This window comes from Oxyura jamaicensis, chromosome 6 (genome assembly GCF_011077185.1).
Source record: "Oxyura jamaicensis isolate SHBP4307 breed ruddy duck chromosome 6, BPBGC_Ojam_1.0, whole genome shotgun sequence".
NCBI lineage: Eukaryota > Metazoa > Chordata > Aves > Anseriformes > Anatidae > Oxyura > Oxyura jamaicensis.
This window is the reverse complement of record NC_048898.1, coordinates 927,609-954,527: the sequence shown is the minus strand read 5'-3', so window position 1 is coordinate 954,527 and position 26,919 is coordinate 927,609. Positions and strand designations below refer to the sequence as shown.

Sequence of the window (26,919 nt, the reverse complement as noted above, 5' to 3'; positions counted from 1 at the left end):
CTTGAAGAGCGCCCAGCCTTCCTGGACCCCTCTGCCCTTCAGAACCGATTAATGAGTATTTACTCAATACTCAATACTCAATTAATGAGTATTTCATTATTCCCAGCTGTACCAACACCCATAAACCATCAGCTAAGCTCCAGTCTATGTCACCTGCTGTATCAAAGCTGATTCTTTCCAGAAAAGAAAAAAATGGGGCTGGAAATACCAGGACTTGCATTTAGCAAGCTGTTACAATCCCAGCATCTATGTTGGTAAGGAAAGGACGTCTAAAACTGTGTTCTGGCTCCTGTAGGACACTGCTGCTCAATCCTGCTGTTGTAGTAAAGCACTGAAAGCGTCAACTAGGTCTAAACAGAAAGAAAATGCAGGTTTCATCAAGTTAACCAGGGCAGACATTTCAATCTTGTTCCTGTAGCCCAGTGCGGAAGGAGGCTCATACATTTGTGAGACTTTCAAGAGCTGATTTCATTTGGATTGGTTTCTGACATTTGGAAACAAACAAACAAACAAGAATCTTTCTATTTCTTCAGGAAAGCTGTAGTCTGGAGTCTGGAGCCTTGGCCTCCAAAATCAATGCAGAGACAACAAGTTGAACCAGAGTTATAGATGGAGACTGCTGTCGGAGCCCTTGCGACGAAGGCAGGAACATCACAGAGAGCATCTTCCCTCGCTGCATACAGGGAAAACACCACAAGCACAACCATAGGCAGCAGGGGCTATGCCAAAGGTCCATCTTGTCAGCTGCGGGTGGTTTTTTGAGCCTGACCCCACTAGCAACTTCATTCACACCCCTCAAATTCCTATAGCGGAGGAAAAAGTGGACAACTCCTCTGTCCTCGGGGTCTTCATGTGGCTTGTCATCGTCCAGACCTCTCTTGTATCTGCTCTGTTGTCTCTTTTCTGGATGAAAGAATGGTAGGCCATCGGATATTTCATGTGTTCGATGCCTTCATTACCCTTTTCAATCTTCTTTCAACTTTCCCTGGTTCGATGAGAGATTCTCTGAGACAGGACAGCCACAAGCCTATGCAGTATTCAACGTGGAGGCAAGCCATGGGTTTACATCAGCTTGGACAGACTTTCCCTCTCTCATTTCTTTTTTTGTCACTACTTTCCTCCTAAAGCTCGATTTGAGAAACAGAGACTGTGGGGCTGACATTTTCAAAGAACAATATATTACAGACACAAGGCCTCATTCCTAAATTATAAACCTCAGCCCAGAGGCCATCAGCTTACACAGAGAAACGGGACTGCTACTCTTGCTGTGCAGCTTTCCATTTATCTGCACTCAGTGTCCTTTTTAACACCATCACACGTTTTCGTAAGATGCCCCCAACATTCCTCACAGCCAAAACACTACACTTTGATTTTAAAAAGGTTCGAGCAGTCTGGATTATCCACAGCAACAGCAGATCTGCAGAGGATGAGGAAGGCAGGGAAGCTCTCTGCATGCTGCCCAAATGCTCCGCATGACTCTAAAGACATTTTGGGCGTTACAAACCTAGGTCAACCCCCAGATCTGTTGCTATTGTTTTAGCCGCTGTTTCTTGCTGCTTATTTAGCCACAGATCGGCTGAATGCTGTGATCGCATATGAGATTATGAGCCAGTGTGCCAGTGGCGAAAAAATACAGTGTATTGTAGCAACCCCCTGAATACTGAAGGCAACGGTTAATCTCTTTTGATGCTCCACTTCCATCTGGAGCTGCCAAGCTTTCACTGGAGCATATTCCTGTTAACACACTTACTCCAGTGGTCTGCCAGCAGGTTGTTTTTTTGGATGGTTGTATTGTTAAAATGCTCAGTGTATACACTAAGCTACTGCCAGCGGAGGCTTGTTGGTTTCTTTAGCTATAATAATCCTCAGCAGTTTTTGTGCTGCTGATCAGCTGTGTTAGCTTAAAGATGAGGAGACACAGAATTGCCTCTGCATTTAGCACTGAGACCACCACCTGCAGCACGGAGCCAAAATACTTGTCTAAAAATACCCTCTTCTTTCCAAGAGCAGAGGCGCAAATGAGACCAGGAAAATGTATGAGTGTTGAGTGAAATGCTCATGGTATCTGAGATTTGTTTCTAGGCATTTGTCATCCTAGAGAGAGACTTTTTTTTTCTACTACATAGCATAAAAACACAGCATACATTTAGATAACGTTCTGTGATAAGTTGCCATTTTAAATCACTCCCACACCATCAATATGCCCAGACAATATTAAATTTGAGGAATAGAAAAAAAAGGACAAAAGGAAGCATGGCGAAGGACACGTATTTGATGGGCCTGCCATGTATTTTATAATGGTATAATCATTACTCAGACGTTTTGTGATAAAAAGTAAATAGCTACTGATGATTTTATATTAACCCCACATTAATATTTAATTATAGGTTTTATACTTTACTATATAACTGAGCAGGTTACTGGTTTTCGCTGTATTTTATTACAATCCTACCACTTTTCAAAGCAAAGAAGTTTTTCTATGTTTAAAGCCCTTCTCATATCCTATCTCTGCAGAAACATTAACATCTGTAGGCATGCTGCAGAAAGGCTCCCCGAGTTTGCTGTTGTATTATATCACAGAGCTTCGCTACTGCTTTATTGTCTGTTACAGAATGTAAGAATTTCAGGCAGGATTTCTACCTAGTGCATTAGATAAATCATGCCGTGGTAGATGTATCTGTTGACAGTCGGCGCATGTCAGCCTGTTTGCTGTTCTGTGTCTCTTTTCTTTAAGAGCTGAGCTGCACAGAACTCACAAGGATCAACAACAAGAAAACATTGCTGAACACGAAATGCCAACAGTTTCTTGGTTACATCTGGAAATGAGGAAACTCTGGTGTCGTTTCTTTTGTCTTAAGGCTCACACATTGCTTTGGGAGGAAGAGCAAGTGCCCTGGATGATGCCAAACGAAACATGGAAGGGAAGATGGGCATCTCCTCCCATGATTTACCAGGTATTGCTGCTACCTTTCTGCTTTGCTGAAACTCAGGAATAACTCTGGTCTCTGATATCACTACACAGCAACTATCCTTGCTTGTCAACACGATAAAGTACAGTTATTGAAAGGAAAAACCTGCTAAGAGAACCAGCAAATTCTTGCAAATCTGTAAAAACAGAAGCTGCCAACTGCAGAATATAAGATTGTAATCAGAGCATGAGAAAAGCAGATGTCCTGGAGTTACAATGACAACACACATCATGGTTTTAAAAGCTTGAATACTGCTCTACTTCACATTAGCTCAGCCCACTTGATCCACTCTGAATAACCAAGAACAGCCTTCCCGTATCTCACAGGGCTTGGTGTGGTTTTTAATTTATTGCTTTTTATAAAAGAGGTTGGTCCTGTAATGGTCTTCTGTGTCTCTCAGACAAGAACTTGCTGCATCCCCAGCGTGCATGGGATCGGGATGGTGGAAGTACCCCCAGCTGCTGCTCCACCATGACCTGGTAACTGGAGGCCAGGCTTGACACTGGGACAGCCTCTAGCTATCATTCATGACAGAAAGCTACTTCTCTCCACCACAGTTATCTTCAGAGGATAAACTGTCCTGGGCAGCTTTCCGCAGTCACTGCTGTGTCACTCACCAACACACAGGGCTGAACATCATTGCCATGAAACTTTGTGTGCAGGCTCATCTCAACTTAGCATGCACTTTTATTATTCTCAGTGGTTGTCCACTGTCAAAACAAGCACTGGAAATTCAAGCGCTCATATATTCATGCTCAAAATTTGAGAAGGGCTATAAAATCTCTGCCCCTGGGCAGCCCGTGTGCTTGCAGTAAACAGTGTGAATCAACCCGAGTTGCTACCTGTCAGATTGCTGAGAAAATTACTCATCAAGGTGCCAAATGCTCTCCAGAGGAATGCCTTTAGTCTTGTTTTCATCTTCAGCTCAAAGAGCAAGCGTTGCGTGCACCTGCAAACTGCTGAAGCTCTTGCCTGAACTTTAACTTTTTCTAAACTAAATTCACATACCCTTTCTCTGGGAATCCATGGGGAAATACTCAAAACCATATCCTGAAGAAACTGTGTTCTTAAATTGGCAGTACTTTATGATCCACCCAAAAATAACAATTATCAGACAGGCACATCAACCTCCTGGATAGTGATGGAGTACACACTTGGATTTCGGTCTCCTTGGAAGCCACAGCACATAAAGACAACAGAAAAAATGGAATTCTCATCTTTCTAGGTTCTATTTTTAGCAAAACATAACAAGTTATCCGAGGAATGAAACAAAATATACTAAATTACCCTTATCACATTGTTTGGTTTCACAGGCTGGGCTAGTTCATAAAGAAACAAGCTACAAACAAAGAACACATCGAAATTTAAAAACACAGAAGTGCTAGAAAATGTATTTCCAATTTAACGAGCTTCATATTCCTGTTTTGGCCGACTTTGCTACATACTACAGAGAATAGCTTCGGCTGCTCTTATGCAGCTGCAATGATATGGCAAAACAGTGCAAGGTATCTTACAGTGATTGCCTTTCAACACACAAATAACTACTGATAGAAAAAAACAAACAAACAAACAAACAAAAAACTTAAAACGGAAGGATTTCACCTCTTGAAAATAAATAGTTTTGTGCTTTCATCGTATTTTCTGCCACTGAGCCAAGCAATGGTCCCTTTGAGGGGTGGAACTTAATTCCACGATAAGCAGCAGAAATGGGAGAAAAGTTTTAAAAAATATATGAATTAAGGAAATGTATTTACACAGTTTTGTACTTCTGACTGCCAGTCTTTGTATTTTATCATCACCATCAGAGGCTCCCAACCCACAATTACTACTGGCTAAGGCAGAGCTATTTCGTACAGACGGGAAATCGGAAGCCCTGCTCCCATGGAGGCTTGGTGACAAGTTACAAAGCTTTTGAACAGGTGGTGTCTGGCTGCCCAGGTAGAAGTGTTGAGATAGGTAGATCTATGCGTGCTTTGTGGATAAGGGCAAAGCATTTGTCTTATATGGAGAAAAGGTTTTAGTCTCTCCAAGCATAGCTCTTCCCAATTCAGTTCCTTCAGTGACAACAGAGATGTTTAAAAAACAACAACCAAACAGGAAATTACAAATAAAAGGAAAAGCATAGACTATATAGGAGCTCTAGAAACAGTGTGCAATCCCAGATTAGGTTTAGTTTTAACCTGATTTCCAGAGAAAGTTAGGATCACAGTTCAGGTGCTAAGGATGCTGAACTCCAGAACAACATTCTCACAGACAAGAGGCAGAATTATTATTAATCTGTGTATTTGTGCCAGCTTTCTGGTATCTCTGGGTGAAACATCATGAAAGCCAGAAAGGGAAAACAATTAATTGCTAAATGGTAAAAACTGGTTTATTGGACATCCACGCTCCAGCAGCATGGGTCACAAAAACACGGGCAGCACTGAGATTAAAAGCTTAGCCTGAGTTCAGATGAAATAAGCTGCCTAGTATGCTAAGGATACCAACACAATAGGGTCTGGTTTGTATGTTAATGTATGGAATATCTGTTTAAATGGGCTTTAACATATTTCTGTGTTTACTGGATCGATACATTTGTGTAGTGCATGTGATGGAACAAGTCAGACTGTGAACTGAAAGCGACGAAGGAAAGCAAAAGAGAATGAGGAGAGTTGCCTAGATTTCAGGTCTAGCAATTATTTTCCCCCTGGAAAGAAACACAGTAATCACCATCATTTGCATTTTGCTGAGAATATAGAAATTTGGGTGAACCTTCATGCTAGAGTGCAATTAGAGGAACCTCAGACACTGTCACAGCTTTTGTACTTGCATCGTGTTTCCTCCACTGCTTTGCTTAACACATTGCACAGCTCAGTACTGCACCTAACTGGGCCAAAGAGCTACATCCTCTCCATTTCAAGAATTTTTAAATAATTCCATGCTATTCTGAATATCAGGAATGGCAATATTTTATATTACAAACTAGCTGAGTAACATTAGAGCAACAAACATGCTGAGCAAAATTTTTGACCGAGTACGCAGGCTGTGAACAAGCTCTACCCAAGTGAAGTAATTTACCCTGAAAATAATAATAATAAAAAAAACACCTTCAAGCAATGTGTAAGGAATATTAAGCATTAAGTTGTTGTATGTTGAAACAAATACCATTAAAAATGCCACCTATACCACTTTGGGATGCCAAAGCTTTCATCAATATCATTTCATGAATACTGTCAGGCCTTAATCCTATTTCTTATGCACGGATCATTTCTATGTATGCAAAAGTTTGCTTCCTCTCAAGTCTCTGTTCAAATAAATTCTTGTATTACAGGCCTCCACTGCTAAAAATCCAAGCAAGAAAAGCCTTCAATCTCCCATTAACAGCAGGGACAGAGAATTTTGGGTTGCAAAAAACAGAACCAAGCTGGAAACTGCTGTTCTGCTGGTTCCCTGCACAGAAGCGCATGGGCTGGTGTTTTTCGTTGAAAAGGCAGAGAAATGCTCGCTTGAAGCCGAACTGATTAAATTCCTCACTTCAGGTGTATTCAAAAACAAATCTGAGAATTAATAAATACATGTAAAATACTTCAGAAAAGCTTCCCTTAGTATTCATGTTAAATAAGCATATCTAGGTAAAGCCAGCACCACTACTCCTAGCTCAGACTTAAGCAAAGCTCTAAAAGCATCCCATTTCAAGTACTTAAAACTTCCAGGAAACTTCTTATAAAAAACTGGCAATAAAACAGAAGAAAATCTCAACACTTTTCAGCATCTTCAGGCAAGCTCTCTGCCAGCTCGCATCAGACAGGATGTGCAGAGCTTTCACACCCCACAAACCCTCTAACCAGGGAAGATTTTTACACAATACAATGAAAAAAGCAAATAAAATAAAATCATCATGTCTTCTTTCTGGGTCTTTTAGCCCCCAAAGAGCACTCTGTATTGCACTGGACCCATCTGGAGTTAACACATCCTCTTTCTCCAACCAGAAATAGCTTCTCCCACTTGCCACCGAAGCAGCAAATGCCTTCCAAATACACAACAGTTGCCAAAGGATGTTGCTGTCTGCAGACAAACCGTGGCAATGCCCACCAGGATAACTCTCTTGCTCAGACAGACACTGAGGCTGCTCACATTCAGATAGCTCCTCAAGGATCTGCAGAGCTTACTCAAACGTTTTACAAATAGACAGGGAGATCAGCTTTGACAAAAACAATTATGGATAGGCAATTCTGCTGATGAGAAAATCACTGATTTTGGCCATGAAAACAGCACACAGGGCATTAGCTCATGTTAAGCAGATTAAGAGTGCTGGACTTTTAACACATGTCCTGATGGCTAAAATTGTTCTCTGAAATGCACAGGGGCTGCTTTGATTTCTGATTCTCACTGCAAGTATGGTTTAAATATATATATGCAGGAAGACAGCTTTTAACTATGAAGTCCTTAGACTTCATATAGTTAACAACAAAAATTAAACAATTAAAGACTGTATGTTTAACAGTGCCTAGAAGTCTTCTGGAGAATTATACCTTATGAAGACAGCAATTTGCTTCCTCATATACAGTCTTTAGTCCTAAATATTCTAAGTGAGTCATATAAAACTGTACAGTGGTCACAATGCTTTCTTCACAGCATTTTTGCCTGTACACTGCCTGCAGGACACAGCCTTTAGTATTATATTCATCAACTTTATTCTTGCCTTACAAACTTAGTTCTTTTATTTACTCCCTATCCCCCAGTTCTTTAGAAAGGCTATGCACACCGGAGACACTGAACAAAGTTTAGGCATGCTGGATACAACACATGTTGTCCTTAGAGCCTCTGCAAGTTCAAGCTAAGAGTAACAAAATTTGCATGCAGTTAAATATTCCTGTTTTCCTGCTATTTCAGAGCAGCTCAGAAGCGCCATGTGCTGGAGGCAGAGTCCTGCTGGGATGCCTGAGGTGCAGTGCAGAAAACGATTCCCCAACACCAAACCCATGCACAGGGCTGTGGATAGCTTCCCATGAGTGTTCATGATGTGCTATGCCAACCTTACCCCCTAAAATTCAGTTTGAGGACAGAACTGAAAATAAATGCAACTGTTTTATCCAAAATCCTTGCAGCTTCTTCTTGCTATGCAGAGAATGACGTGTCAGTTCTACCTGGCATTACTGGTCTCACTCTTCTGCAATCCTCACATTTCCAATTTTTAGCCAATCTTTAAGTATCTTTAAGTATAAAAAAAAGAAAGCCAGAGGAAGTATGAAAGGAATCTAACTTTTTGCAAATTGGGCCCTGCTACATTTGCTGCTTCTTCTCTTGGAATAAGATTTTAAGGCCTCCATTTATCCTTTCAAGCTGTCCTCACTTTGTATTGAAGTGTAAGATGCTATGAATGTTAAGCAAAAGTATTTTAGAAAATAAAAAAAAAAAATTAGTGGTTATCATATCCCACCCTGTCACGAGAGCAGTAAATTAACATAATTATTACCTAAGTTCAATTATATTCAGCTGAGGCCAGAATAGCAATGACACTGCCAAGTGTAGAAATTCATCTATGACAGTGAAATGCATTCATATTTCTAACCTGCAATTCTTGTACTGAAGGCAAGGAGTCCTTCCTTGAAAACAAGTCATTTTGTCAAGAGATGGTGACATGAACCTATCATTGCTAGAGAGCTTGACTCAGTGCAGTTTACCTGTAACAGAAAAGTGTCATTCCACCATTTCCTCTCCTGAAATACAGGAAACAACAGCTTTCTGCTTGCCAGAAATAATACTTAGAATTCCTATAAGTCCCCAGTACAACTCCCTGTTTTGCACCCTCAGCTCTCACATTCACTGTTTGAGAGCACATTTACAAGAAGCATCTCAGAAGAGATTGCCCTGCCACCACTAAAATATTTGACTACAGACAGAATACGATGAAAATCTAGAGCTCTCATTAGTAATGTTCTTAGGAATAAAGCTGCCAGGTTAGAAATTGGCAGTCTGATTTAATAAGGTCTAATCCAGCATTAAATACAGGGTACACTGACAGTCGTTTCTGTCTCAGGATGCATGTGATACTGGAGAGGAAGTATGAGATGTGGGGAAAATTGCTTAGCCAGCCCATGGTGACGATGACACGTGCATAGCTTACTCCTAACCTTAGCAGAGTTTTTTGTGAAACAAAGGATTTACGCTGGTGAATGGGATGTGAAAGCTAGTGTAATCAGTTTGTCACATCAAGATTATTAATTGTTGTTATTATTCTTATTATTTTGCTAGCCTAGCCTTGTAAGCAAGCAGGGCTTACTTGCCAATTCTGCTTCCCGACATGTCTGTCCATCTGGATGGCTGTCCATCACACCCCAGCCCCAGCATCACAGCCTCAAGAAAACCAGTTAATGCTTCCTAATGCCAGCTTAGCTCAAGGTACCAGTCTCAAAGATGCCAAGTTCTCAGAAATGTCCTTAAAATCAGCAGAGCTGGATCACTCGTGGTGCAGCTCACAGGCTGTGCCGTGGATGGAGGAACATCCTTCTGCCAAACAGTCCCACCCATGCCTGGCTGCTGGGGAGCCACAGGGCATGGTGAAACAGGGATTTTCAGCTAGTATCTGAAGAAGGACACAGTTCAACAGCAAAATCCAGTGTTAGAGTCGAGTTGAACATGTACCTGTTTGCTTGAAAGGTGCTCAGACTCGCTAGCATCTTGGCTCGGCGATGCATTTCTTGCACGGAGCATCCAGGCTTGGGGCAAACCCGAGCGCCCTTCCAGCAACACATCTTCCTGCTCCTTGGCTTCCTTGCAGTTGTTACATAGATATGGCATATGTTTCCCACAGCACAGGTAGGGCAAAAAATATATATGCATTTCTAAATTATGTATATTATTTATGGGGCCAAGCAGTGAGACAGCTTTTCTGTACTGTTTCCATAGCACAGGCGGCCTACAGCACACCAGGATCTGCCCAAGACACAAAATACAGCAGTACTGACTACGGTACATGTTTTCTGTATCTGGTTTTTTCCTTTCTGAGCTGGTAATCGCTGTGTGGATGGGCTATGGCTATCAAACCCAGGCTGCTCAGCTGACTTCTTCCAATGTCTAAGCGAGCTGAATGCCTGAGGGTTGGAAAATTATTCTGTGAATGCTTATGACAAGTCCAGAGCAACAACAAAGAAACTGCAGTTCATGTGATAAGAAAAAGAAAAGGGAAAAAAGGCATTAACTCTGAACCTTGGGCATTCATCTCATCAGAGAAGGGCTGAAAAGCCAGCCTGACCTCACTGGTAAAATGCAGAATAACCACAGGAGACGGCTGATCACATCGTGCTGCTCGGAGGAGCAGTACCAAACCCAGCCAAGCACAGGCTTAGGATGGAATGGGGCTGTGGGGTGTCTGTGCAGGTGTGGGGAGATCTCCAGTCCCAACCCAGCCCCAGGCTGCTCAACATCAAACCCCTCCCTCATGCCATCTACGTCCACCTGAAAACCAGCTTGGGACCCAATGCTCCCCGGCTAGAAAGCTCTTAGTGCTGCGGCCAGTCAAAGTCATCTCAGAAGTATTACTTTTTTAGGGTGCTGCTTTTTTGTGGGACTGGGCTTTGCTCCTTTGCTGGTTTTCTTTCAGCTGGTTGCTATCAAGCATAAATGTAAAATGAGCCTTAGCCAGAATCAGATTTTTGCCTGCAATACCAGACACTGACCGTATCCTGGGAAGAAAACAGCCTGCTTCTTAGGGAAACTCTGGTGCTTTGTTTTGCCTTTTTTTTTGTTGTTGTTGTTCTTTTTTTTTTTTTTTCCTGAGAACGACTCAAAAGGCTTTGTATTTGTTTTCTGTGAATTTGTAAAAGGGTAACCAAAGTGTGAACTGGTTCTTGTTTAACAATAATCTAGACATACACACACAAAAAAAAAGAACTTAAACTTAAAAAAATGTAACGGCTTTTTATGTATTTCAGTGGCATACTAAAACAGATAAAAACTTCATTGCACTTTTTTTTTTTTTTAATTTAAGTACCGCAGAACATAAAAGTGATGGCTTCATTCCATTCCCTTGAAATATTGCACAGAAAACCTGAAACACAATGTTGAAATTTGAAATTGAAACATTTATGGTTCTTCAAGTATTATTTCCCTGTGGAGACTAGAAATATCTAAATCTATTAAATCCTCCATTAAATCTGGACAAAAAGGACAAATGGTCACGCACTGCTTCAGATACAGATACATCAATACAGAGACTTATCACATATCCAAACAAATATTCTCTGTATACAGATATATATATCTACATGTAGAGATATATAGATATCTGTGGATATAGTGTATACCTATTTAATGTGGCTCATTAGCTGCCAAGACCGTATTATTTGTGTCCGTAAGGCTAGTGGCTCTGTTTTCTGGATTAGTATTCATGGAGCTGAGCAACAATGTCAACATTTCCATGAGTGAATCAAAGCAAGACCCAGCACTGATGGACGGATGAGGAAAGGGATTTTGATAGCCAACGTCACAAAGTCACATACAAATACCAACTGCCCTCAGACTGAAGGGTTGTCAGACAGCAGCATGTCTCATCTCCCTTCAGGTTGTCAGTGTGTGAGGAAGGAAAATTAAATACATATATATAGACTGCTGGTTATGAAGACGCTACAGATGCCGACTATCTAAAATGAAAAAAAACACTCATACAAATTCACCTGTAGGCTCTCTGCTCAGCAGTTGAATTGACTATTTTTTATTAAACTGATTTAAATTCAAATATGCAAATCCTATTAGAAGTACATAAGACATGGAGTCTAAGGCCATATCACTACTTTTAGTTAGGGTCATATACGACAACCTGATCTGGGAGTCAATCAAAATCACTCTGTTACTGAAGGAACTCAAATTTCTTGTTCTTCACCAGGAATGAAGTCTATTTTTGGACTTACATCAAACTCTGTCAGTTGTAGTCTACTCTGAAATCTGAAAAGCCTACCGTACATGACACCAGAACAGGAAAGAAATCCCAATGGTTTGTCACACACCAGCCCTTCATCTGCAAGGCTTCCTGCCTACTGAATTACATCTATTTTGTGCACAAGCCATCATCAAACTGGTAAAGTTTGTCCAAGCCTTCAAATCAACTTCCAAGACATGGCTGAGTAAATAGGAAAGCCTGTAAGAAGACATTAAAATCCATCTAATTGACTTAGGCACCTAAGTCCCATTTTGCAATGCTCATTACAAAGGAAGAAGCCAAGGTTCCATTGATTTTTTAAATGGTGCTTTGGTTCCTAGATGTCTGGTGCTTCTGAAATGGGAGCTAAGCACTTTAGCTGATTCCCCCTTTTTAAGCATTTATGCATAGTACAGACTGCATTAGCATATTATTTTCCCTTTCTCAACAATGGAAAAGAAGTTACAAACCACTGAAACCACAAGGAAACAACCACAGGACATGACAATGCTTTGTAGAGACAACTCAGCTCTAGTTGGACCAATTAACATGGATTTTGACATAAGTTTCATTTCCAAATATGCCAGGACACCATCAGTCACCCTCATATTACCATGTATCCCAAACTGCTCATGCTGGTCATCACAGTCATCAGTAAAACATCTCTTCACTTGGTTTTCTGGGTGGTCAGTGGTACACAGCATCTGTTTAACCCCCTCCATTTATTATCACCCAAATTTTGCTGTTACTGCAACGTATTGCTCGCGGGTATATTCTGAAAGTCTGTGTCTCCTTACCTCCTCAGCTCACCTCTCCTAGACAACCAGTATCCCCCTCCACCAGCTTTCGAGGAATACAAGTTCTCACTGCCAGACTCAGTAGTGCTAATTAAGTCAAACTGTTGATTACACACAGTCTTCCAGTATCTCGTTTATTCCTCATCATCAGCATACAGATATCCAAGATACTCATTCACTAGCAACTTTTTGAGGTTTTTCGTATTTTTTCACAAAATAAAAATTGCAGCTCCTGAAACAGTTTTAAACTGAAAAAGAAATACATCAGTGTGCACATGCACAGAAAACACTCACTACCATTATAAAGCAATCCAAACTTCTCTATTAATCAAAAATAAGCTTATCACGTAGTGGTCTTATCTGCAGCTGAAGAATTTTTATGCTGACGGTCTAAAAAGCAATTTCCTGTATTTTACTATAATATGCTTGTAAAGGAAAAAAAAAGATTGTAAAGGTTTTTTTAGACACTCGGAATCTTCCTCTGATAACTCAAATAGAAAACTTTGGAAAGAGTGACCATAGCAATGGTACAATCCTATGATATTTAAACATCTCTAATGCTTTCTGAAGTCCATCGAGATAGAGGATGCTCAGCTTCAACCCTAATCACAGAATCACAGAATCACAGAATGGCTGAGGTTGGAAGGGACCTCCAGAGCTCGTCTAGTCCAATCCCCCTGCTCAAGCAGGGTCACCTAGAACACGTTACACAGGATTGCATCCAGGAGGGTTTTGAGTATCTCCAAAAAAGGAGACTCCACAACCTCTCTGGGCAGCCTGTTCCAGTGCTCTGTCACCCAAACTGTAAAGAAGTTCTCCCTCACATGGCGATGAAACCTCCTGTGGTTCAATTTATACCCATTACCCCTTGTCCTATCACTGATCACCACTGAGAAGAGTTTGGCCCTATCCTCTTCATATTGTTCCCTCAGGTATTCACAGAGGTTGATACCCCCAGGTCCCTTTCTGCAGAGCTGCTCTCCAGCAGGTCAGCCCCTAGCCTGTACTGGTGTACCCCTGCAGTGCACCCACATTTTCCCTAGTCGTCCTTTTGCTGCTGATGTATTTGAAGAAGCCCTTCTTGTTGTCTCATATGTCTCTTGCTAAATTTAATTTTAACCAGGCCTTGGCCTTCCTCATTGCATCCCTTCAGTGAACTCAGCCACTGTCAGCCTGGAGTTCTTTATGTTAGAGTAAGTTACTACATGAGTCTTACTATGTCAGTGTGTTTATATATATATGTATGTGTACATAATATGTATGTCTATATTTGTATATATATTTATATATACATACACACAAATCACAAACCTTCCCAGACTAGCAAGATTTACCTCATACCCAACAGCGTGACAGTCTTTTTTATGACAGAAATGTTATCAGGAGCAAAAATAAAGTAATTTTTCAAAGAAACACAGAAGGTTTCAGTATATTGTACCATGAATAGTTAATAGCATAAATATTATTTATTGGGCATGTGTACAGGATTCATTTTGTGATTAAAAATGCTAGTGCTCAGTTCTCTTCTAAATGAAAAAGTTACAGCTCTCAAGAGGGAACCCCAAACTTCTTAAATACCAGAGCTGATTTTCAGCTTTATATAATTTCAGATAAAGAAGCCCATGAGATACAGAGATTTAAAATGGGAACTAATTTCAGCAAATATTTAACTGATTGGAATTAGGCAATAATTAACAAACAAATTAAAGTCTTATAAAAAATTCTGCGATTGCTGAGCACAGTGTACCATTTACACTATAATTCAGCCTTTGGAAGCTCATCTCTCCCTCCAAAAACATATACTCATTCTCACATTGCAGTAAGGTAATAAGCACAAAATTAATTTACAGTCAAACAAGATTTACTCAGAGAAGTTTGAAGAAATTACAAAACGAAATCGGTGCCATTGTACAAAGCACAATCTGAAACCCAGAGCTAGCTTAACACTCAGTAGGTCCCAGTCTTAAGAAATTTATTGCACAGACTCTACATGGTGCAGTGCTTTCTGCTCTCAAAACAGTTTTGTGTACAAATACATCTCTCCCCATGGAAAAGGCCTTTGCTAGCTGTAATATAATAAGCAATCCTGCATACCTGGCCATGGGACTTACATACAGGTGGTTGCAGGCTGATGCTCTGCCCCTGCCCAAGCACAAGAGCCACTGAAAAAGTACTTGCTGCCAATTTTAATGGGGTCTAAATGATGACATCGACATGCTGTGACTAAAATTCTACCTGTACCAGAGATGATGGTTTTGCTCTTATTTATTGAAAAGTAATTAGCAATGTTTGCCCATCAAGACACTATATCGCTTCATTTTAGAGAGTTTAAATTAGCTTCTATTAAAATTGTTTTGTAAGAGCTAAGAAATTGGTTGGTAGGGCACTGGATTAAGTCAGAAACATTAAACAAACAGAAAGTAAATAATCTTTTTCCTGCTGGATGGAAGGCCCCATGCTGGTAATGTGCACAGTATGTTTTCCAATTATATTACTGGTGCCTGGTATGTAGCGCACCAATTTTAATCATGGGAATAGATACCTGACACTTTGAACCTCAACTGAAAGATTCCCACACCTAAGAAATGATGACTTCAATTATCATTAGACTTGATTTAGCAATTATTAAAGGTGATTCGTGGCCAATTTTTTGAACTACAGATCCAATTCTTTTCCTGCTTGAGTATATTTTCACAGAGGAGTGAGGTCAGGACAATACCAAGGGCAGCAAGGATGCAGCATATATAGCATATATGCAGCATATATCCAATGTACCTGATGAATCTTAGAATGGCAAAAGGAAAACAAAACCACCCACCTGCATCTATGAAGTGAAGGACCTCCAGAATACTGGATGAAGGTTCACCTCCATTTAAACCAGAGCAATTTTATATTCTTGAATGGCTGGCATTAGAGACAAGCATGGTTCTCAGATCTGAGTTCAAAACTGTAGGGTATTCCAATAGTGACATTTACCATGTTTGATTATACTGGGCTTTTGTGTTGTTTTTGTTTGTCTGTGTTTTTTTTTTTTAATAAAAATTTGGCACTGGGGAAAGAGAGGAGGAGAGGTGGCTGGCTATAGGGACTAGTAACACAAAGAGGATTTCAGTTTCAGGCATCTCCATCTTCCATGACACAAGACAGGATGAAGTGACAAAGTGAGGATATTACTTCTACAAAAAGCAACCAACTGGCAGAAATCATCTTGCTGGATCATTGGCTGGAGAATGGCTAAGGCTGTTAAAAGCATGTAAGACTATGCAAAGTAGGTGACATACAGGAGAAGATGTAAGTTTAACTTGGTGATCAGCATCACAACAAAAATATCTTTTTCTTACTATGCATTCTCCTCTAGTATCCACACAACCGCTTATTTTTCAGTCTTAAAATATGCATGTTATAATGAGCTTTACTAATAATTGGTATGCTACATTTTCTCTCCACTCATTTCTAAATAAATTCTCATTTCACAGGTATAGAAATAGAATTAAATGATATATTTGCAAAGCAGCTCATTTGACTTCTTAATTTCACTAGTTTATCATTTCTTACAGTTCATAAACTCTTTTGTAGTTGAGTTATTCTCAATTAACACTTGCAGAAGTGAGAGGGTAGATTCTGTTAGAAAAATCCCTGTTTTGGGAAAAAAAAAATAGGAAATCCCTTTGATGCCAACAGGTGAGATAAATTGATGCATGTCTGAGGGACACTTTGCTGGAAGGACACTTTGTAACAGGGACTAAATCCAACTGAGGACTTCAGTTATCCCTTGGGATTCATCTTACTCAATTATGTGGCATTGTATGCAGTAACAAGGGATGCTGTAGCCAAGCTCAGCTATTAAACTTGCAGAACCAAGGTTTCCACAAGCATCACTCACTGGAATTAAATATATATTTTATATATATGCATGGTGAAATATTGGCATTTTGACAAACTCCCCAAAGGAAAGCAGTTCACGGCTTATACCCATGAAAAATACATTCCTGTTCTATGACTTGTGGTTTTTCTGCCAAGGCAAACCTACAAAGTTCAGCAATTTAGCTGCCTCTTCTAAGACCAGTAACAGAGCAAACCAACAAAAATAAAAACAAACAAAAAAGAAAGAAAAAGAAAAAAGAGAAAAGGAAAAATGGAAATTGAAAAGGAAAAGGAAATACAGAAAAGGAAAAATGGAAAAACAGAAAAGGAAAAGGAAAGAAAAACATGGGTCTCTACTTTCCCTCTACAAGGAATAGTAGGATTTGACACTCTTCTTGGCCTGCAATGAATGTTGCACAGTCGTGTATGCTCATGCATTACGTACAGCTCTCTGGGTTAAAGAGTGAATAAATGCTTTAATTTTGAATTTTCCCTATTTTATTAGCTTAAATGGGAATGGTAACCTAATTGCACCACAGAGTCCTTTAAATCAGTCCACATGCTCTGCTTACTTGCACCGCACCTATTCACTCCAGTCAGCCCTTTCAAACCTCAGAAGCTGCCTGCCCCATCCTGGTGTATTTTCCAAGCCAAAGACACTCACAAGGATTGAAACAAATATGGGTTCTGTCACATCATCACTTCATGACTTCTAAGAAATTACAGAATAAGAGAGGGTCCAGCCTCATGCTCTGGAGTTTAAAGTGAAAGTAGCCATGATATTAGCTCCAGATGGTAGAAAATGACTTTTTGGACATAACCAAAGAACCTTTAATCTCTGGGACTGACCAAAGCTACATTAACAGTAATTAAAGAAGAAAAAAAAAGAAAAAAAAAAAGAAAAAAAGAAAAAAAAAAAAAGAAGATAAGAAAAAGATCTACAACTAGCAAATTTTTCATCTTGCTTCTGAACTTGGTCTGTAATGTACCACACCCTTGACTATGAACTCTCTGAGTGACAACTTCTGAAGACAATATGTACAGTGCTTAATTCAAATCTTATTTCTTATCATGACGTAGACTATCCTGAATCGGGAGACACCCACAAGGATCACCAAGTCCAGGTTCTGGCTCCACACAACATCACCCAAAATCAGACCAAATGTCTGAGAACATTGTCCAGATGCTCCTTGACCTCCAGCAGCTCGGTCCCATGTGCCCGGTCCCTGGAGCACCTGTCCCAGTGCCCAACCACTGCTGGGTGCAGAACCTTTCCCTAACCCCCAGCCTGACCCTCCCCTGTCCCAGCTCCATGCCGTTCCCTCGGGTCCTGTCACTGTCCCCAGAGAGCAGAGCTCAGTGCCTGCCCCTCCACTCCCCGTGAGGGAGCTGCAGGCCGCCATGATGCCACCCCTCATCTCCTCTGCTCTGGGCTGAGCAGACCAAGGGCCCTCAGCTGCTCCTCACACACCTTGCCCTCTGGACCCTTTGCCATCCTCACAGCCTGCTCTGGTGGCTCTCTAATGGCTTTATGCCCCTCCGGTACTGCGGCACCCCAGCCCACACGCAGTGCTCGAGATGAGGCCACAGCAGGCCGAGCAGAGCGGGACGATCCCTTCCCTCAGCCAGCCAGCAGCACCGGGCATGAGGCACCCCGGACATGGTTGGCCCTGTGGGATCGTGTTCAGCTTCTCATCCACCGGCACCCCCAGATCCCTCTCTGTGGGGCTGCTCTCCAGCCTCCCATCCCCCCAGTCTGTACGTACAGCCAGGGCTGCCCCATCCCTGGTACAGAATCCACCACTCACTCTTGTTAAATTTCATGGTCTTGGTGATTGCTCAGCCCTCTAGTTTGTTAAAATCTTTTGGCAAGCCCTTTCTACCCTCGAGGAAGTGTCAGCAGCTTCTTCCAGTGTAGTGTCATCCTCAAACTTACCTTCGAGTCCTGTACCCAAGTCATTTATGAAAACATTAAAGAGAACTGGCCCTAAAATAATGTATTAAAGAAAACAAGGAATGCCCAAAAATAATCAGAAATAAAAATAAAAGATAAAATACTCGTTCTCATTGCCAACTAAATCAGGAAATACAGTCTTTTTGTTTTGTTTTCCCCAAAAACTGTCTCAATGAATTTTTACAGCTTATAAAATACCTTCTTTTTCATTCTCCATCACCCTTTCCTCTAGTGTTGTGTACATATTTAAATTCTGTTTATATAAGATTTTTTTAATGAATGTATTCAGAGTACGCAAAGTTGTTTCCCTCATTCTTTTCTGATGACCTATTCACTCCAATACTTTATGTCTCACTCACCCTAATACAAAACAGTAGGTCATACTGAACTGTATAATCGTGTAAGAATAACTTCAAAAATCATCCATGCAAAATGGTCGCTATTCACATTTTCCTGACTCAAGATACATATTTTGGCCATCACCGTCCCTTCTGTGTGACTTGTATAAATAATTAATTAAGAGAGTTTTGCATATTGATTCCCAGGTCATATGTAAACATAAAAAAAATCTGCCTTTCATTCCACAGTAAATCTGGTCTCATTGAAGCAATGTCCATCCCATGTCTTGTGATATTGCACCGACAGCACACGTCAAAAGGAGTCCAAACTAATCCGCTTCCAGTCTGTCTGTGCTACCACTAAATATCCCCATTTTCTTATCTTTCTGCTTTTAAGACATCAAACGAACTTGACATTTCTTAATCTGAGCCTGTTTTCCAGGTCAACAATTCAATTTTGTAAGGCTTTGGCTTAGTTTTCTGAGATTAGCATCTCACCCACTGATCTTTCTCCACCTGTTTTTTGAGTCGGAAGTTCCCAAAGTATTTCATAGTGTTGTGCAAACAGCAGGTACTGAGTCAGTGCAAACTTCCCCTGGGTTCTTATGACAGAAGTTGGATGTGGTTTGACCCACCCATTCCATGCCTCCTCCTAACATAAAACATAAAGCAAACAAACCACTTAAAGGGTGGCTACAAAGAGGATGGCAGCTTTCTCTATGCAAGGAGGCACATGGAGATGACAAGGGACAAGGGGTACAAGCTGCATTGGAAGTTTCATGTTCGTGTAAGAAATTAATATTTTACAGTGAGAACAACTGATACCTGGAACAACCTCCCCAGGGACATGATGGAGTCCCCATCACTGGAGGTTTTGAAGATACAATTGGAGATGTTGATGGGTCATCTAGGCTTCCTCTTCCCATGAAAGATTGGACCCGGTGACCTTTTGGGATCCTTTCCAGCCTTGGCTGTTGGGCAATTCCATGAGGTTCGCCTCTTGAGTTGACAAGGCCACGCAATTTTTAGGGCATGAAAATGATCTATGATGTTTCCTCACCCTGAGCCAGTGTAGAGGATTGGTCAGTTATGTAGAGGATATGGCTCAGTTCTGCCATTCACTTAACATTGTTCCCCTGTTCCCCGGCCCCTGGAGAGCACAAAGGAATTCAAAACCTTGTCTTTAGGGCACTTCTTCTGAAAATCCATTAGAGGAAGGTCCATTTTGCATTGCCACTTTTGTGGACTTTTCCCAAAGAAGGCACAATCGAGCCATGGGAACATGACAGCCCACCACCAAACCCACAGCAGCAAGACTCTATTCATGGTTGAACAAAGCTCGTTAGAGTCATTTTTGGACTTCAGTGATCTTTTCATCATGCACATTAGTTTTATATATAAAATTCCTGCTCTTCAGGTGTATCATTCCTCCTTTTTAAAAAAAATGTGGACTTTATCTCCCTATTCTTATGATGAATAAAATTGTACACCCTTTCATGGGTCGGCTCACTAAGGGGAATCCTGGAAAACAAGGGGATGCCCCAAACCCAAACACAGCCACAGTCACTGAATCCACAAACTTCAGGTCTTTTGAGAAAAAGGTCAACATTATCTGGAAGCAGAATTTGAGAATTTAGGTTTTGAATTTAGGATTAAGCAGAAGTTTGTTTTGTTTTGTTTTAAATTTAAATCAAAAGACAGTGTTGATTGAAATAAGTCTTTATAGAGCAAAACAAAATCCTGTGTGTTGGCAGGAAATGTTATCTGTTACAGGATACATCCTGATGCCTTTAAGTGCTATTCAGCACCTTTCCCCATAAGATCAATAATTTAACATAAATGTCCTAGACCCATTAGGAAGGGGCAGCAGCTGAGGATTTGGTCCAATCCTTCTTGACACAGCAGCTCTGATCATCACCTTACTAAGCAACATCAGATATAATCTATTCCACAGGTTCACGTAGCTTCTCGTAAGAAAAATTACAGTGAAGTGAATTACCGGAGAACAGTATTGTGTAAGTGATACTTGTTAAGTTTCCCCTTCTCCTCAAGATGCCTTTTATTGCTCCCGTTTTCAGAAGAGCTGCCCTAAAAGGATGATTCCAGCATATACTGCTATTTAATGGATTGTTATTAACAAAGATCAACAAAGATCTTCAGGAAACTAAACAAACCCATTAAGAAATGTAGAAAAAAATAACTAAAACATGTGGTTCTCCAACTTGTATACTAAAAGAACATCTCAGAGTCCACACAAAGCTTCTGCTCCCCATCTGAGAGTATTTAGGGTCAAGAAGACTAAAATCAGTGGGATGCGCAGAAGCTGGAGTTCCTGGGGTTTTCTGGTTTCTAACAATCAGTAGGAAAATCTATAACATACTGTTTGAACAGTTTTATACCATCCCAATGTAACTAATTAATAGAGAGAATATCTGAAAAAAGTCACTGTTGCACTGTTTTTTACAGGAAGCTATTTCAGTGAATGATAATATTTTTATATTCAACAGTAGCCTGAAGGATTTTCTGTCTTATAAAAACAAGTTGGACGTGCGGCCACTGAAATTACTGGATCCCCTGCCTCAGAGGTTGGATTTCTTATAGCTGCACTGAGATATTCTGCTCCTTCTTTCATCGTAAAAGCAGCTGGCCCTGCTGAGTTGAACATGCTAATTTTAGGCTGCCATAGTGACCCTTCCTAGATAAAACCGTGCTGCTGGGGTTGACATGCCTTGAAGGTATACTTGCTAAAGGGAAATTGCCTGGGAATAATCCCGACTACATTTATTTTCAAAACTACACAGTTTATGTTTTTGTCAGAGATACCTTGCTGAAATTCCATTTTACAGTGCTAATTTACAAGTAATTACTTGGCTGAGGCTTTATCCAGCACATTATTTCATTACAACGTTGATTGTTTTAGACAAATACGCATTAATCCACTTGGATTATAAAAGTGTATCTGGAGATTTCTTTCCTTATGTGATGATGACAGTGCTAAGAAGACATGAGAACTCTCTGGCGTGGATGTCTGAAAAGATGAAATACAAGAAAATATGTATTTAACCTATTATTTCTGAGCAAAAATGACTCCCAAAAGGTCTGGATATAGCTACTGATGAAAAACAAACAAACAAACAAACAAATAAATAAATTATACACTGGAATTTTTAAAAATATGTAGATAGACAAAGATGTGCATAAGAACCAAGGTAAGAAAATATAGCCTAGGCTTATTTCATCATTCCGACGTGTCAAATGAATGTAAATACACGTGCTACTGAAGAGTAAATCCACAATAGTGAGAATCAGCAGATTTTCATTCTGCACATTTGTATATGCAACTCTAAGATAGTATCTGCCCACATGACTTCTATTTGACACCTAAAGAGCTCCGTTATAACCCTCTCAAAGACAACACTGCTGATCAGCTTGCAAAGAAGCGAGAGAGGCATGGAAGCAGAGATGCCGCATTACTAATACTTAGTTAGCTGTGGAGGTAAAAAACATTGAAGTGATTATGCTAATACAGCCATATGCAATACAATCGTATGCAAACTCCAGCGTGGACTGAAATCCCTGTCATGGCCTTTGTGTCCCTGCACAGGCTCTGCAGAGCAGCATCCCCCAGGACACTGCAGCACCAGGCAGGCAGGAGGTGGGGGGGATGGCCGTGGGTCTGGGACACCATGGTTTGGGAGTTAAATAAAACACAAAAACAGTGAAAGGCATCAAAATTAAAGACAATTACTAACTGCCTGGAAAGACTGTAGTTAGTAAGAGTTTAGAAACTTTCTGCTGTAACCTAACTTGTTTAATCAAAATTCCACACTGAAAATAACAAATTTCTAAAGATTCAGGATTAGTCACAAGCTTTCTTGTAAAGCATACAAATACATAGAGCCTGGAAAGGACTAAAGGTAAGTATACAAATTTTACTAAAAGTAAAATTTGCTGTGTTTGAGCTAATGGTGCTTTCAAATGGTCTCTCTGTTGTCTTCATTCATCAATTAATTTTCAGTTCTCGATCAAATACGTATTTTCCTATCCAAAAGCACTTGAATTAATTTGGAACTTCAAGATGACATGGAATGAAATCACTCATTAAAATCCCAAAACAATATGCATATAATAGCATACAGAAGTACACACAATCTCTCCTATGGAAAAAAAATAATAATAATTTTGTCTTCATGATTTTTGCAGCAACATATCTGCCTGCTTGCTAACAACGTATCTAAAACCATAAATAAATCAAAAGCTTGACTACCATACAACACAAGCTGTATTTACTGGCAGTTTCCTCCTGCTTTAAGAAAAGCCAGTGTTGCCCAGCACATCTACAGAGTGCCTGGGTGTTTTTACAGGCTCTGCAGCTTCATCTTTGATGGCTTTTTGGCAGCTCCAAGAGGTCCACAGAGCCCTGTGGCTGTGGGCAGAAGGCAGATGATGACCTGAGCCATGGTGCAGCTCAAGTTCAGTGGTGCTAGAAGAAAGGGTGCAAGGGGATCCATCATTTATACCACTCCAGGAGTGACCAAGTGTGACAAGTACTTAAAACTATACTTTCATATTACCCTTATGCCCTTTGGACAGCATTAATTCATTCTACCTTCAAAAAAAATTATTCTCCCCTTGTTGCACACCTGAATCACTGAAGCCCACACTGTTGTTTAACAACCCTTGCTTGTGTGAGATGGGTTCCCAACAGCCACCAGACCACAGAGCCATCTGGGACATCACTTCGCTCAAGGACTGAATTGCAGAGGGTTCAGTGGTCCCAAATTTAAGAGGATTTCCCAGTTACACCACTCCTCTGAAGCTGATATTTGCTACCTAGATATATGCTCATGAAAAGCTTTGATTTTTCAGCTGAAAAGTCTGAAGGAAAACATTTAATACAATATATTCCAAAACAGAAACCATTCTACTGGAGATAAATTATAGAATAATGCATGTTTTGACATTGCTCATCTGCATTCTAACACCATTCATGCACTGAGATATAAAATGTTGGGATACACTATTGGATATCAATGTGCTGGGAGCTCTTAGGGCATTTTTTCCTTGTATTTGGGGGAAATGTCATGATGTGGAGGCCAACAGAATGACTCCGTGAGAAACATGCAAGCAGATACTCACTTCTTCTGCACCATGTTAAACCAATTGTGTCCAACAAATTCCTTCTGCTGCAATAGACCTACCAGAGCTACTCTTCCCAGCAAAATGTCATTTAAATTCCAGCCCAGTGACAGCTGGGATCCCTTCATCCACCCTATCAAGCCAATTTAATCCTGGAGTCAGCATGGTCAGGCTGGGCTCAGGAAAGCCTGGGCACTGATTTGAAGGGGCATCATTGCAGGGAAAAGAAAAGGATGCATTAGGAGAGAGGATTTTTTAAAGGATAGCTAAAGCTCCAGGATACAGATGGAAGAAGCAGCTTGTATTTGGGATTCAGAATAGCCACAACTGGCTTATCTGCACCTTCTTCTTCACATATATGTCAGGACAGGAAGCTCTGCTAGGCTTTTTGATAACTACTGAAAGATTTCTATGATGGTTTTTATTGTGCTATTGATAGATAGTCAATCGGTGATGGCAAAGTAAACACCATAGCAATGCCCCTAATAGTGAGGGTCGGAAATAATTGGTACCAAAATCCTTATCCACAGCCTATTGGTTTAACTGTGGTCTGAATCTTCACTACAAGCTACCAGGGCAAAAAGAGGACTTCACAAAGTGGGGAAACGTATCCTGCTTGGTAATAATGGGGACCTTTTAAGTCCTCCCCAGGAAATCCTCACCTTTCACCAAATACATTTAATATTTGAGGTTCTAGCTCAAATTAAAAAGAAAGAAAGAAAAAAACCTACACATTACAGAGTCCCTAACTAACACAGGGATTGTAAGAAAAATCCATTTAAGGCAAAATCATTGTAAAGCAGCTTAAGACTGGGCTGTGCACAACCCCTGCACATCCTCGCAGAACTTGTTGTATTTGCTATACACAACCGTAACATCGAGCATCTGGGAGCAGCTCGCTCCTTTAGAAGGAGATCTCACGAAAAACCATCACTCTGAACATTTTTGTATTTGGAAGAGGATACGGTTGACGGAACTGGATTCAATTGATTGAGGCGGAAAAAGCTAATAGGGCTGGCTGAGAGCTTGGACTAATGAAGCTTTCCTTGGGGTTAAAGCATATCCTTAGATATGCTCTGGCATATCTAAAAGCTAGAGAGAAAGCATTTCACTTTTAGTCTCTCAACACTAAAGTGCATCAGGGCAAGCTCGCAGCTTTTATAATTCAGGAGCAGTTGTCAACAGGCTTTCAAGACTCTCTTGGAGGCCAGGAGATTGATTAGCATGGGAACGATGTGGCCAAATCCAATTTATTTGGGAAGGCTGGGGAGAAGGGGAATGGAAGAAAGTCATAAAAAAGACAAGAGCAATTACTTTCTATACATACAAGATGGAATTTGTTATCTTTTTGCCTCCTTTTTTGTTCTTCTTATGCTACTCAAGAAAAAAAAATATTAATATTAGATCAGAAATACGGGGTGTTATCACCATTTCTGGAATAGTTAAGGAAAGTTCCTTCACAAGAGTTTCATTCGAGGACTGTAAAGTATCACAGTAATACCAGTGTTTAGAGAAGGGTAAGATGTTTATATTTTTCACAGTAAATTCTAATACTGAAAAAAATTAAAGTCAGAAAGTTGAATTTTGAACCTTGCTCAGGAAATATTTTGTACCCATTAAAAGCTGTTCAAATTTGCCTTCATTTTAAGCTTTCATTATTTTTATTTTATAATTAATATAATACACAAAGCAATTTTCTAATGAAATATCTATTGTTAAAAGATAAACAGCTTGAGGTCAAATGGAATATTTTGACCCTTTCCTGGTGATTTTTGTTTTCTTTAACCAAAGCAAAATGTAATTAAAATCAACATATCCCTGTACAGCAGTCTTGGCATAATATAATATTTTAAAAAAAGCAACAACCTTCTAATGAGCATTAAATGTCACTCTAACAGTTGATATGAAAGCACCAAAGTAGATGGTACTGAATTATTAAATGTAATATGGGTTATTTTTCAAGCATTATGACTCCAGAATCACCAGGGAGTTGCAACTTACTGTAACTGGAAAATTTGACATCTGAAATTATTTTAAATAATTAATGACACCTTGCAATACTTTACATTTGAGGTTTGTATTGTTTCTATTCAAATAAATCATTGTGAAAAAAATGAACATCTGCTGAAAACCTGCTACCAGAAACTAGATGTTGACAAGCATCTGTTTCCATTAGCCCAGGAAGGACCTGAATCTTTCTATCACAAATTCACAGCATGAACTAATCCTGACCTTCCAGACTGGGGCAGGTGAGATTCCCCACCTCCCTATAACAGGGATGGAAAACCCTCTTGAAGGATGCTGCCACATTACACAGCTGCAATTATCTCATGTCTTTAATCAGCATTTCCAATGAAATTTCTTCTAAAGCTTTGCGTGCTTTTGATCTCAGACTTAACAGCATGAGGAAGTATCTATTTGCCTGCATCCTTTCTTTATAAACCAATCTTAATTAAAGGTACTGCATTTGCTGTTCTTTGATTACAGGGTGCAGTCTTTGATGAGAAATAGATGTACTTAAAATTTCACGTATCAGTTCTCCAAAACTTCTACAGTAGAGGCATCCCGTCTCATATAAATGCACTGAAATATTTTTTTTGTTTGGTTTGGTACTGGTCCTACCCTATCTACTCTATTCTATTTCCAGCAGTTTCCTTTGGAAGGGGTAACCAAGCTAAACTTTTGACAGCTCCTGTTTTTGCTGCATATCTCTTGACATTGACAATGAATTGGCTGATCTTTAATTATGTGCAAACTAGGAAATCATGTTTTTACTACAACTAACATGCAAGCAGCTAATGCAAAATAGGTTGATTTGCATTCCACATCCACCAGAAAATTCACATTGCCCCTCTTCTTGGCTCAGTGGCATTCTTATTGCTATTTTTGCTGCATTATTTTATTCTGCTGCAAAGAATAAACCCTGTGTTTGTTGTGTTCAGTTCTCAGGAGGCCTCTGACC

General features: G+C 40.2%; 1 protein-coding gene across 2 annotated transcripts in view; it reads right to left on the bottom strand.

Annotated features, from left to right (window-relative positions):
- Nucleotides 1-26,919, bottom strand: part of PRKG1 (protein kinase cGMP-dependent 1) — a 466,513-nt gene that overhangs the window by 231,505 nt on the left and 208,089 nt on the right. The gene's annotated exons all lie outside the window — the stretch shown is intronic.